This window comes from Oncorhynchus kisutch, linkage group LG15, assembly GCF_002021735.2.
Source record: "Oncorhynchus kisutch isolate 150728-3 linkage group LG15, Okis_V2, whole genome shotgun sequence".
Classification (NCBI taxonomy): domain Eukaryota; kingdom Metazoa; phylum Chordata; class Actinopteri; order Salmoniformes; family Salmonidae; genus Oncorhynchus; species Oncorhynchus kisutch.
The window spans coordinates 37,297,674-37,310,234 of NC_034188.2; the positions used below are offsets into that span (position 1 = coordinate 37,297,674).

Sequence of the window (12,561 nt, forward strand, 5' to 3'; positions counted from 1 at the left end):
ACAGTACAGGACTTGACTTTCAATTGTTTTTTGACAGTTTCTATATTTGGTATCATTAGTTTCTCACCGCAACCTATTGTCAGGGATGAATTAATTGTTAGTGGACAGTGGACATCAATTTGCTCAGAGAAACAAATAAACATTGAATAACTGATGCTACCAAGAAAACTAGCAACACTAGGTAGCCCGCTAAGAGAAAAGCAAACAATCCAAAGGCAGTGGATTTAGTAGAATTGTTTACTGACATACTGTAAAAGTGAGATTAACAGCTTTCATAGACTTGGCCTCTATTGGTTGGCCTGTCATTTTGCTCTTAAAGCACTTTGAGATTCTATGAAAAGTGCTACAGAAATGTAATACATTATTAACTGTAGTTATATTTCTTGTGATGGCAGGAGATGTGCATTTCCTGTAATATTGCATGTAAATAGACTCAGGTAAAAAGTAATAGAAATTACTATCTACTGCAGAGTGCCACAAATATGATATTCTAATAACCATATTTCTAATAATAGGCAAAGCTGTCTGACTGTGATATAATAATACCCCATTGAATATTGCTATGCAAAATGTGTTTTTTTTAAAACATCTCATTGGTATATAGCGTGAGCTGCTATTTTCTGCGTTCATCTTAAGTAAGATGAAAAGTATTTGCTTATTCGACTCAGAGAGGCTCAGACAAAACTGTAGAGGTTTTCAGGTTCTTCTAAGGTAGTAAGAAGCTTCTTTTTTTTACCAGAGCTTCCAAGCTTCCATCTCCACAAGATGAGGATGCTAGAGAGGGGCATTAAGGGGGAGATTTCCCAGCAGCATTTGCTATAATGTTGAGGTTAAACTGCGGCAGGGCCGCCCGTCCTCTTGTGATTATTGACTTATTCAACGGTCTCCTCAAAGGCTTTATCTTGTTTTCAAACAGGAGTATGCCTGCTGATTACCAATAAGTGTTGCTGTCGCCTTACCACATTCCTTCACAAAATAAAAAAAGATGAACAAAAGATGATGAAGGAATATGTACAAATATGTGATTAGCAGTTTACCGTGGCAGATAAATATCTATGTTAGGGTTTAGGATATGCATACTCCGTAGGCATAGTATACATTCAAGCATTGCGGTTGTCTTATTGTATAGTTGTTCCCCCAAAGCAAACCAGACACTGTTATATTTCAAACAACAGAGTGGATGTAGAATTTTATCAGAGGAAACATTGGGTTTTCGTCAAAAAATATGTCTTTGCCATTGACATCATCAAAGGAGACCCATGCTCCAATTTTAGTCAAAGATGGCTTCATTAATCTTTTACAGGGCACATCCATTTCTATTTCAGAAAGCAAACTTCATATGACTACAAATATCTTTAAAAACATCTTTAAAAACATAGAAAATAAGTAAAGAAGAATTACTGTTGGTGCATGTACGTCATGTTTACTGTCATCGATGGATTTATAGCATTGAGCCTGTAACAGTGATTCAAGGAATTCAGTTTTGTGACAAACTCTCTTTGCAGAGTTATGTTTCCTATTTTATAAGGAGGTAGAGCAATACAATTAAAACAGTGCTTCAGAGCACCAACTGGTTTATTATTCCAGGTTTTGTTGCCTGTGCCTAATGTAAAAACACCCCTGCATAATGCAGTCATCCGTGTAAAGAAACCACAGTATTATTATTGTATAATCAGTGGCTTTCTTACTCTTTGACGCCAATATAAACATAGAACAAGAAAGAGTTTAGCTCTGGCTACAGAAATAATTGGCTCTGTGCTGTGCCAGAGTCTCTGTTCCAATGTGCAATGTCCTACCATTCCCATTACAATTTGGGAACATAGAATGGGTGGGATTGGGCAGCCTGATTGGCACAGGCCTCTGGTCAGCTGTTATCTTGTTGCACATAATGGGAGGATTTGTATTGGGTTTGAGTAATAAAAAATAAAAAAGAAGGGCCCTGGGGCCCTATTCACCTAGAGCCACCGCTGTGTCCTGATGCTTAAAGCCCTCCAGCAATGAATTATTCTGCCTCCGTTTTAAGACTACTGCAGTAGAATGACAAATCCACTGTGTGCTATTTTCCCGGGAACACTGATCATATCTGATATTATTTGTTATATGTGTCATTGATGTAACCCAGTATTGCTACAATCAAATCATTTATACTGACAATTGACATTGAAAACATACTAATGCTGAAACTGTCAGTGATAATCATATGAAAAACATTTGAAACCTTTTATGTTGATGACCTCTTCTTTCAAATCATGAAAATTGTCAATGGCTGAATATGGTAACAAACATAACAGGATGCATGCCATTGCATTTGTGCCTTATTTTTGCATGTTGTATACAAATTGATAACCTAGAGCTCAGATGGCTTTAAAGAGATGCATTGCATTTCAGTTCCTCAAATGCATTGGATTTCGTTGTAGTTCAGTCTTGCAAATGTATTGCATTGCGGGCTCTACTGTACATTGCATTTCAGTCTTTTCATTTGTTTTCATCTAATCTCTTGATAATGCAAATTTGACATGTGGATGTCAAGGCTGTGTCATTTTTTTAAAGTGCTTCCACTGTTACAATGCACATACATGTATTAGTATTTGAATCTGTGAAGAACACACTTGCACATTTTGGAAAGCCACCCAGTGCTTTTCCCTTTTCTTCCCGTGTGATGCGTCTGTGTATAAGTACCAAGCCCAGATCAGACAGACTGATCCAGACTGAGCTCAAACAGGGAAGGCAGTGGTACTTTTCTCCATGTCAAAGTTCCAAAACTGATTGAAGTTGCTTTTAATCGACTTTGACTATATCACACGTCCTCCCCCTTAATCGTTGCTACCAAGTGAAAAAAAAATATATTTTCTCTGTTTAAAATAATATTCAGTGGCCGTGGCCAATAATGTACATCGTCTTTTCTTTTTTTTGTGGGGTCATGAAGCTAAGGATGAATAGTCAGGGCAAACGTGGCTATCAAAATATGTAATACGTTATCCTAGCATGAATTCTGCCGCTTTAGCCCTTACATTTCGGCCTCCATTACACTGACAAACTGTAGCAACTTACCATATCAGAAGATGTTCAGACTACATGGTTCTTTTCCGACTAAGAAGACAGAAGATGAGGGGCGATGGAACAGTCAGCCTGAAAGGCAGTGAGAGAGAGAAGGGCAGAGTTAGCATCAGGATATCGTTAACGGTTAGGATTTTGGACGCAGAGCTTCACAGAGATTTAGCCTGTCAGCCCAATGGTCACTAAGTCATTCCAACAGTGTCTGGCCACTTCTCTCGAAAACCATTATTTCTTAAAAGACGGAGAATGTGATGTGAACAATGTAAAGAGGAGCCTCCTGCAGAGTTTGCAATGAAGTGAACTAAATAGCAGAATTAGAGATCAATTTCAAAGCAAAAATTAGATGCTGTTGGTTCCACCAGTGGTGTAGTACTGCTATTTTTTTTATTGACGTCATCATTTCCACAATCAAAGTTTGTACCGACAGATGTAGCCTATTGAATAGCCTATCATTACAGAGCTCTCCAACCCTTTTCCTAGAACGCTACCACCCTGTAGGGTTTCACTCCAACCCCAGTTGTAACGAATCGGATTCATTTTATAAACCAGCTAATTATTAGATATAAGGTTCGCTAGGTTAAGGTTGGAATGAAAACCTACAGGATGGTAGCTCTACAGGAACAGGATTGGAGAGCCCTGTATAGAATAGGCATCAAATGCATCCTCCAATTGCAACATCTGCCTATGCCCACACATAATTGTCTCAAGAAAATGTTATATTTTTAATACCCTCAAAACATCAAATTAGGCATACCTAATTTCAAAATAGGCCATCACTGGCAATAGGGAATGATAATGCTTCACGTTTTACTGGTGAAACTGCATCTGCATGCCAATCATTTGATTGATCTCAATCAGTTTCATGGGAATAGCCTATGCATTTTGATCGATCTTCTTGAATTACTGTTTCGTGAGCAAATGAATGCAGATGGTGTTAACAAACTATTAGCCTTTCTCGTATTTTGTTTCAATCAAAGCATACACTACATTTGGAAAGTGATCAGACCCCAGACTTTTTCCACATTTTATTTTTTACGTTACAGCCTTATTCTAAAATTGATTAAATAGTCCCCCCCCCCCTCATCAATCTACACACAATACCCCATAATGACAAAGAAAAAACTGTTTTTGTTTACATTTCGGCAAATGTATAAAAAAAATCTGAAACATCATATTTACATACAGTAACTATTCAGACCCTTTACTCAGAAATTATATTGCAGGCAAGAACCCGAGGAAAATCCATCCAGACTTTTTTTTTTAGGTCACTGTCCATTTCAAAGCTGGTCAAATAAATAGCTCACAAATTGTAGTTCCTATGGCTTCCACTAGATGACAACAGACTTTAGAAAGGGTTTCAGGCTTGTTTTTTGAATAATGAGCTAGAATTTGTTGTTTTTCAAGGTGGCTCTCATTTTGACTAGTCTTGTGGCGCTCGTGGATGAGGGTGCGCACCTCGTTATTTATCTCCGGTATTGAACATACTACATTCCATCTTAAATTTGATTGTTTATTTACATATTAGGGCACCTGAGGATTGATTAGAAACTTTGTTTGACTTGTTTGGACAAAGTTTATTGGTAACTTTTGGGATTCCTTTGTGTGCATGTTGAACTAGTGGAACGGGAGGATTACTGAATCAAATGCGCCAACTAAAGTGACTTTTTTTGGGATATAAAGAAGGACATTATCGAACAAAACTACCATTTGTTGTGTAGCTGGGACACTTGGGATTGCAAACAGAGGAAGATCTTCAAAGGTAAGTGATTTATTTTATCGCTATTTCTGACTTTTGTGACGCCTCTGCTGGTTTGGAAAATGTGTAATGCTTTTGTATGCTGGGCGCTGTCCTCAGATAATCGCATGGTATGCCTTTTTGAAATCTGATAACGTGGTTGGATTAGCAAGAAATTAAGATTTTAAATTATGTAGGACACTTGAATGTTTAATATTACAATTTTGTCATTTGAATTTGGCGCGCTCCAGGTTAACCGGAAGTTGTTGATTTTGATTCTGTTAACGGGATCCGTGCGCTAAGAGGTTTTAACAGCTTCTAACCCCAAGCCATAAGACTGCTAAACAATTAATCAAATGTCCATCCGGATTATTTACATTGACACCCCCGCTTTGTTTTAACACTGCTGCTACTCTCTGTTTATGATCTATGCATAGTCACTTTACAAGTGAGCTCGTCTAACCTGTACCCCCGCACATTGACTCAGTACCAGCACCCCCTGTATATAACCTCGTTATTGTTATGTAAGTTTCTTGTGTTACTTTTTGATTAACTTTATTAAATATTTTCTTAACTCTATTTCTTGAACTGCATTGTTGGTTATTAAGGGCTTGTAAAGTAAGCATTTCACCGTAAGGTCTACACACGTGTCCGGCACATGTGACAAATACGATTTGATTTGGTTTATTAATGCATCTCAATAAATAATAACCTAAATGCATTATTAAATCTAACTTTGTCCGATTCACATTTTCAATTTCCCACCATGATCAGCCTGGTCTCATAGACTAGAGGTAACATAGTAAACGTAAATCCAGTACGCTCAAAAAGTAAGACATGTTATGTTTGGTATGGTTACAGATGGTTACTTAAGGCAAAAAGTGAACATCTAGCAACCCAAATGTTAAGAGATCAAATCAAATTCAAATCAAATCAAATCTCATCACAAACAGCTTTAGTATTTTAGCTAATTAGCTACTTTGAAACTGCTTTGAAACTAACTTGAACCCTTTTAGCTAACCCTTCCCCAAGCCTAGCTAATGTTAGCAAGCTATTAACCTAGCTAGAATTCATAACATACAGTATTATATGTCTCTGCAAATTTGTAACATTTTGTACATTTAGCAAATTTATAACATATTGTATTTTTTCAAATTCATAACATATATTACAAATTGTAATTCTTAACATATCATAGAAATGATGATGGACATCCACAAAGGTTGCCCTGGCATATCACGCTAGAACAGGCCCTGTGTCTCAGCCAATGGCCAATATATTCTAAATATCCAAAGCAGGGCTATAGCAACTTCTAGAGAGGGTCAGGCTCTTGGGCTTTGCGGTGGACACTCTGGTTTTGGTGTCCTCTGCAGAATAGTTTTGCAGTAACCAGGTGGTCACATATCATATTGGGTTCCACAGCGCAAGATGGGGTTGGTGGAGTTTTATGAACATCAAGGCAAAAAGGGAATTTACATTTTTTGTCAAGCCTCCAACGGGCCTCCGCAGTGCACACATGTAGCCTACAGTTCTTAATCATTCTCGCCGCCGCCAGAGAGACGACAAGGGGAAAAAACACAATTTGCCTACCTCTAGGCTGCTGTAGCCTACATATTTATTTGGTTTGTCATTCTAACGTTTTTCAATGACTTGTTGTGGTAATTCAATTCAATTTATGACACACTATTATTGTGCTGGAGATTTTTTCAATGTGATTTGAAGTTGACACTTCATCTGAACTGGTTTAGTAACGTTACCCCCATAGACCCATATTAACCCTGACCCATATTAAGCCTAATCGTGGACTGAAAAGCATATGGGCTGAAAAGTCAAGGCATATGGGCTTAATCTGTGTTTTGCATATGGGCTTAATCTGTGTTTTGGAAACTAGCAAGAATATATTCTCTACTGGCAATTCTCCTGCATCTAGCAACTCTAGATGTTACCTTGTCATTTCCTTCACAGCAAATGTTATTATGGTGGCAAAGTCGTAGAGCGCCGTGCTCTCATTAATGGTAAACTGTTTTGAATATCTGACAGTTATATCGCCATTGATCTCCTCTTTTTGTATCGTACTTGGCAGCTTTTTCCCACCCCGACATAAGCACGTCTCTTATGTTTTATCATGTTGCGTCTGAAATGAAGGGAAAAGCACAATAACCTCTCACTGAAAATATAAAATGGGGAATCTTTTTGACAGTCGCATGCATTAAAATTAGCTTGCTTTCACTGTTGCCCGGAAAGTTACGAGCCAGCAGAAATTCGTATGACAGGGAAAGTCAAATAGAGCAGAGGCTTTCTGGCACAAGCCTTTTAATGACTGGATGTAGTAGTTGGTAGCGTATCTCTACGCCTTTAAAATGGTAGCGTGCAGAGGTTAGAGCCTGCAGACTACTGTGGCTTGGCACAGGTGGAGGGACACAAAGATGCCTGACTTCTTTACCACAGCCGTTGGCTTAGTCTGGCCCCACTCTCATCCCCAAGAAAGAGGGATAGATAAAGGGAGGATGGGAAGGATGGATGAGGGGAAGGTGGGAGTCTGTAATGGTTGGGGGTAGGCGGCCGTCCAGAATGGAATCCTGAGAGGTAAACCAAGGTCAGCATTATTCTCTAGTCTAACATGAAACCCAACACACACACACAAATATACGAACACACACACACACCAGGCTGCCAGACTGACACTGTAATGGCAGTGCCCTAAGATTGAGATCTTCACTCTTCACTGACTCTGTCCCTCTGTGGAGAAAGCTCAGTGGAGAGAGTTCGCCCCTGTCTTTCCCTGGTAGTGGCCCAGATTGTGAGGCTTTCATTTGGCTGAGGAGGAGGTTGGTGGTTCAGGGAGCTTAGATGGCTGGACTGTGATGCTTGCAACAACAAGGTTGTTGGATTTTCCCATCAAATACTGAATTTTTAATCGACCATAATGTTAACTGATTCCATACTTGCTGTACTCTATCGTTTTGGATACCATCAACATATAAATTCAGCCACAAAAGAGCATAGCCCAATACATAAAAAATATATATATATATATTATTTTATAAGTCTGTGTATGTTTATTGGATAGAGAGAGATATAGATGAGAGTGTGCAGAAATAATACATATGCACCAGAGGCAGCGGCCTGGACCGCTAGACCAATGGTTTCTAAACTATATATATATATATATATATGTACAGTCCCAGTCAAAAGTTTGAACACAGCTACTCATTCAAGGGTTTTTCTTTATTTTCACCATTTTCTACATTGTAGAATAATAGTGAAGACATCAAAAATAAGAAATAACATATATGGAATAACATAGTAACAAAAAAAGCGTTAAACAATTGTTTTTGATTCAATGTAGTCAAAGTTTGCCTTGATGACAGCTTGGCACATTTTTGGCATTCTCTCAACCAGATTCATGAGGAATGCTTTTCCAACAGTATTGAATGACTTCCCACATATGCTGAGCACTTGTTGGGTGCTTTTCCTTCACTCTGCGGTCCAACTCATCCCAAACCATCTCAATTTGGTTGAAGTCGGCTGATCGTGGAGGCCAAGTCACCTGATGCAGCACTCCATCACTCTCCTTCTTGGTCAAATAGCCCTTACAGAGCCTGAAGGTGTGCATTGGGTCATTGTCCTGTTCGAAAAAAAAAACAATAGCCCCACTAAGCGCAAACCAGATGGGATGGAATATTGCTGCAAAATCCTGTGGTAGCCATGTTAAGTTTGCCTTGAATTCTAAATAAATCACTGACAGTGTCACCAGCAAAGCACCCCCACACGATCACACCTCATCCACACATGCAGAGATTATCCGTTCACCTACTCTGTATCTCACAAAGACCATCCTAGGCCATCCAATACAACACTTGAAGTGGGGGTCAATTGAAAAGGATTGCTCATTGAAAATACACAGGCTTAACTCTGGGGTAAAGTATGCTTGATGGTTGGGAGGAAAATACTTTTTCTCCCTAGCATTTGAGCCCCAAAAAGGCTTTCCCCAAGCGTGCTAATCAGCTTGCGAGTCTCCCGGTGTGTTTTCTCACCCCCAAAGGCACCATCTTCTAACTCACGCCATGCAGATTTTCCATTCAGCCACTCTTTCTCTCTGCTATGAGCGCCTACATATTCGCATTGCTCCTGGAGATTTGCACTGCTTTGCCGTTTCTGGCACTGCATGCCTTACCTCCATCCACTTCCCTTCTTTCCCTCCTCCCCCTATCTGTATTTCACTCCCCTTGTTCTCTCTTTGTGTTGCTCTCTCGCTCATCAAATCTCATTGTGTTTTGCTCGTCCTCTCCCCATGTGATTGTGCATTCTTGTTCCACAGATTCAGCCAGACTGCTCGATACAGAAGCATTGCGTTGTTTTTGTGCAGTTTTCTGTTTTGTCGTTTTGAATGTATTTTCAGCTCTTTTCTCTATGATATGACCTCCTCATCGTTGAACAGGCTTGCGTGCCTCAAAGAATATGAGCTATGCCAGAGCGGCATCTTCGCCTTGCAAGGTAAATTATAGTGGATATGTTAGGGTTCAGATGAAAGCATAATAGTACTCTATTTTGGAGTTTAGATGTTGTGAAGAAAACTTTGTTGCTTCAGAAGAAAACACAATGCTCCATAGTCCATTAAAGACAATGTGGTTGTTTGGCTGCATGTTCAACGAGATATTGGTAATTTATCATGCATAATGCTTATTCATAATGAAGGAGTTTTCTGCGTTGGAGGGGAGAATAGGCTTAACATTTTCACATCATAAGGGTAAATAAACACTTCAAACGGTGTGCCTTTGGACTGGCCTTCAAAAGTCTCCTAACATTTATCACACTGGCTTCCTGTGAGGTATTTGATGTAGCCTTGATGTAGCTGCGGGGCTAAGAGCTAACTTAACGCTCAAGTTTGTTTTTGTCATCTTGGTTGCATCCAGCCACCAAGTTTTTTTTTCTTCTTCTCCCCAATCAAAAATAAGTCAATACTCAATCATTGAAGTCCATCTCACATGAGCTTCGAGAGCCTTTTGAAGCTGTCTGATAGTCTTGCTCTTAATACTTTCTCAGGATTTCCCAAAGGCCAGTAAATGATTTATGGAGCTGAAAGCCAGTGTGTCTGAGAAGAGCTAGTTTCACCTTTGGGAGACGCAGTCACCAACAGAATGTATACAAGAGACAGTATGAGGGCCTCAGTTAGCATTAGCGTCACATAGTTCAACATCTGGAACAGTCTGTGCATCCTGACAGACATTGCAATGCAGTTTCTACAGACATCAATGCTTTAGTTTGCCTCCTTCTTGCAGGCCCTTTCTGTTAATGAAGATATGGCACGATTGAGGTTCAGTTGAATTTTCCGTTGTGTAAAATGGAGCTACAGTGTACTTTCTGCTAGCTACAAGCTGCCATACACACTTTTCTTCAAACTTATGATGCAATATCTTGGCTATTCGGTTCAATACAGGAGGCAGCTTCAATTGATTTAGCAGGGAGAAGACAACTTAAATTGAGATCTCTGCTGTTTTTCAATAAATTATCGGGAGTGGTTTTGTAAACAGTGTCACATTTCCCATCTGGGAATCCGTGGCACATTTTATCATGCTCCACGTCTTTCCGAGACAGAATGTAGGCCATATAATAAGAGTCCAAAAGAACATCAGATTCCGTTAATGCTATGAATGTGGTGGCAAGGAAAGGTGCAGTTGCAGAGCTTTCATACATTGACACAGGAAAATGCCTGAATCAAGAGACATTGGTGGAAAGAGGTTAGCATTTCTTTTTGAGGGGGGGTATGATCTTTGTTAGACTGTAACTTTCTCACTCATCAATATTCATGATTCGTTCATGATTATCCATAATAATGGTAGCATCCACACTGTTCAGAAAACATCTTATTTACAATAAAAGTGACTCCAAATTGACACAATACCTTATTCACCATTCCATTCCTATTGAGAAAAACATAATCTGAAACAAAACCAAAACAAACTGCAAATGCTTCCACCAAGTTTGTAGAGTCACAATCTTGATGTAGTCATTGTGTGCTAGGAATATGGAACCAAACACTAAACTTTTGACTAGTATAATACACCATAAGTGAAGTTGTCAGTGGAAAATAATCTTCAAATGGGGGACTAGATACATAAGGCGCTTTCATTTCTAAACGGTAAGTATGAAAATACCCTCAAATAAAAGGTGACATTCTATACTGTCGCCTCATGAAACATTTGATCACAAATCCAAAATGCTGAAGTGTATAGACATTTTGGCTCCACTGTCCAAATAAATACATAGGGTAGTGTATGTATGTCTGTACAATTCCATTTGGAATTATCAACTATTTTATTGATAATTATTTCACATGTTGTAAATTGATGTATAGCAGAAACCATGCTGTTCCAATTCTAGAAGAGCTTTGTGTACAAAATGCAATGTGAATACTTCCCTCTCAATTTCAATGAGGCAACCATCAAATATTATATAGAAAATAAAGGGATTCATGCTAAATTATGGATTTCACCCTTGCAAACTCTCTCAAGTGTAGAAACAGATCAACGGCAAAAATAACTTTGATAATGATAGCATTGACGCAATTTAGTGAGCATGAATGAGAGGTTGTCTTTTTCCGTCTGCTTCGATGGGATCATCTATGATCCTCTTTACATGCTAATGTGCCACTGGACCGGGAAGTGGAGCCATTTGCAATGTTTGCAATTAAAATTGTACTTTCATTTTCTGTACACTCTGTCAGAGGCGGTATGTATTGAAGTGCCTGAGGCCTCCATAGATTCACTGAGCTATGGTTTGAGAAGAACTGAGGACGAGAGGCAATATCGGCATAAAAATATTAATACACACATATCTGTGGAGCTGTTCAAGAGCTAAGTCTACTCAGAGCCTGTGCCGTAAACGACTCCATTTCTCATTCACTGCTGTGAAGTTCCGTCATTTTAATTAGTTTTGTTGGAGTTGCAGACTTTTTATAATGCCCAGGCAATCCATCACTCTCACTAGTGGTGTCTATTATCTGTGATAAGTACTGTAGAATATGTCTCAAATATAATGCAGAGTCAATTCATTTCATAGTGAACTTTGTATTTGACACATTGATGAGGTCAAGTGAGGGTTACAATGAAAAACAGTGTTTCTGGATGGTGTTCCATGTAGACAAGGGGACAAATAGATAAGACACTGACAACTGGCACTGTTATAAAGTAGACTCCCATAATTTTGTTAGCTTATTTCAGTTGATATATGCTATAACAATCACATCCCACTGGGCACAGACATCAATTCAATATCCATTCCACGTTGTTTCAACGTAATTTCATTGACATGATTTGGAAACAACATTGATTCAACCAGTCTGTGTCTAGTGGGGATTTAATACAATGATGGCAGTTTTTTTTTATTTTTATAAATGACACATTGAGACATTCCGAATGCACTTGAATGAACAAGGTGAGCTTGGAGCATGTAGTGTAAAAGAAAGTTTTTAAAAAACGAATGCAATTTGACAATGTTTTTGCATATACAGTAAACAACCGTAGTTCGAAAACAGCACACAATCCTCATGTGTGTGTGTGTGTCCAAACATTGCCACACCTGTAATTTGTCAACTAGAGCACATAGTGGCATTTTCATGTGACACCATTGGATATGGTGTTTTATACCGGCCATAAATCAATACTCTAAAGGGATGAAAATAAAGGAAAGAAACTCATAAATCTTTTTAGTGACTGAGCATCAATACATTTTAAGACTACTGTCTCCTCCGTTCAACTTGCACATTT

The 12,561-nt window shown here is 38.8% G+C and overlaps 1 protein-coding gene across 1 annotated transcript in view; it reads right to left on the minus strand.

The window, feature by feature from the left end:
* The window catches only part of LOC109905272 (leucine-rich repeat and immunoglobulin-like domain-containing nogo receptor-interacting protein 2), a 381,644-nt gene that overhangs the window by 308,094 nt on the left and 60,989 nt on the right, over window positions 1-12,561 (minus strand). The window contains exon 2 of the mRNA XM_031790222.1: window positions 3,052-3,129. The gene's annotated coding sequence lies outside the window, so the exon portion shown is untranslated. The remainder of the gene's footprint in view (window positions 1-3,051; window positions 3,130-12,561) is intronic.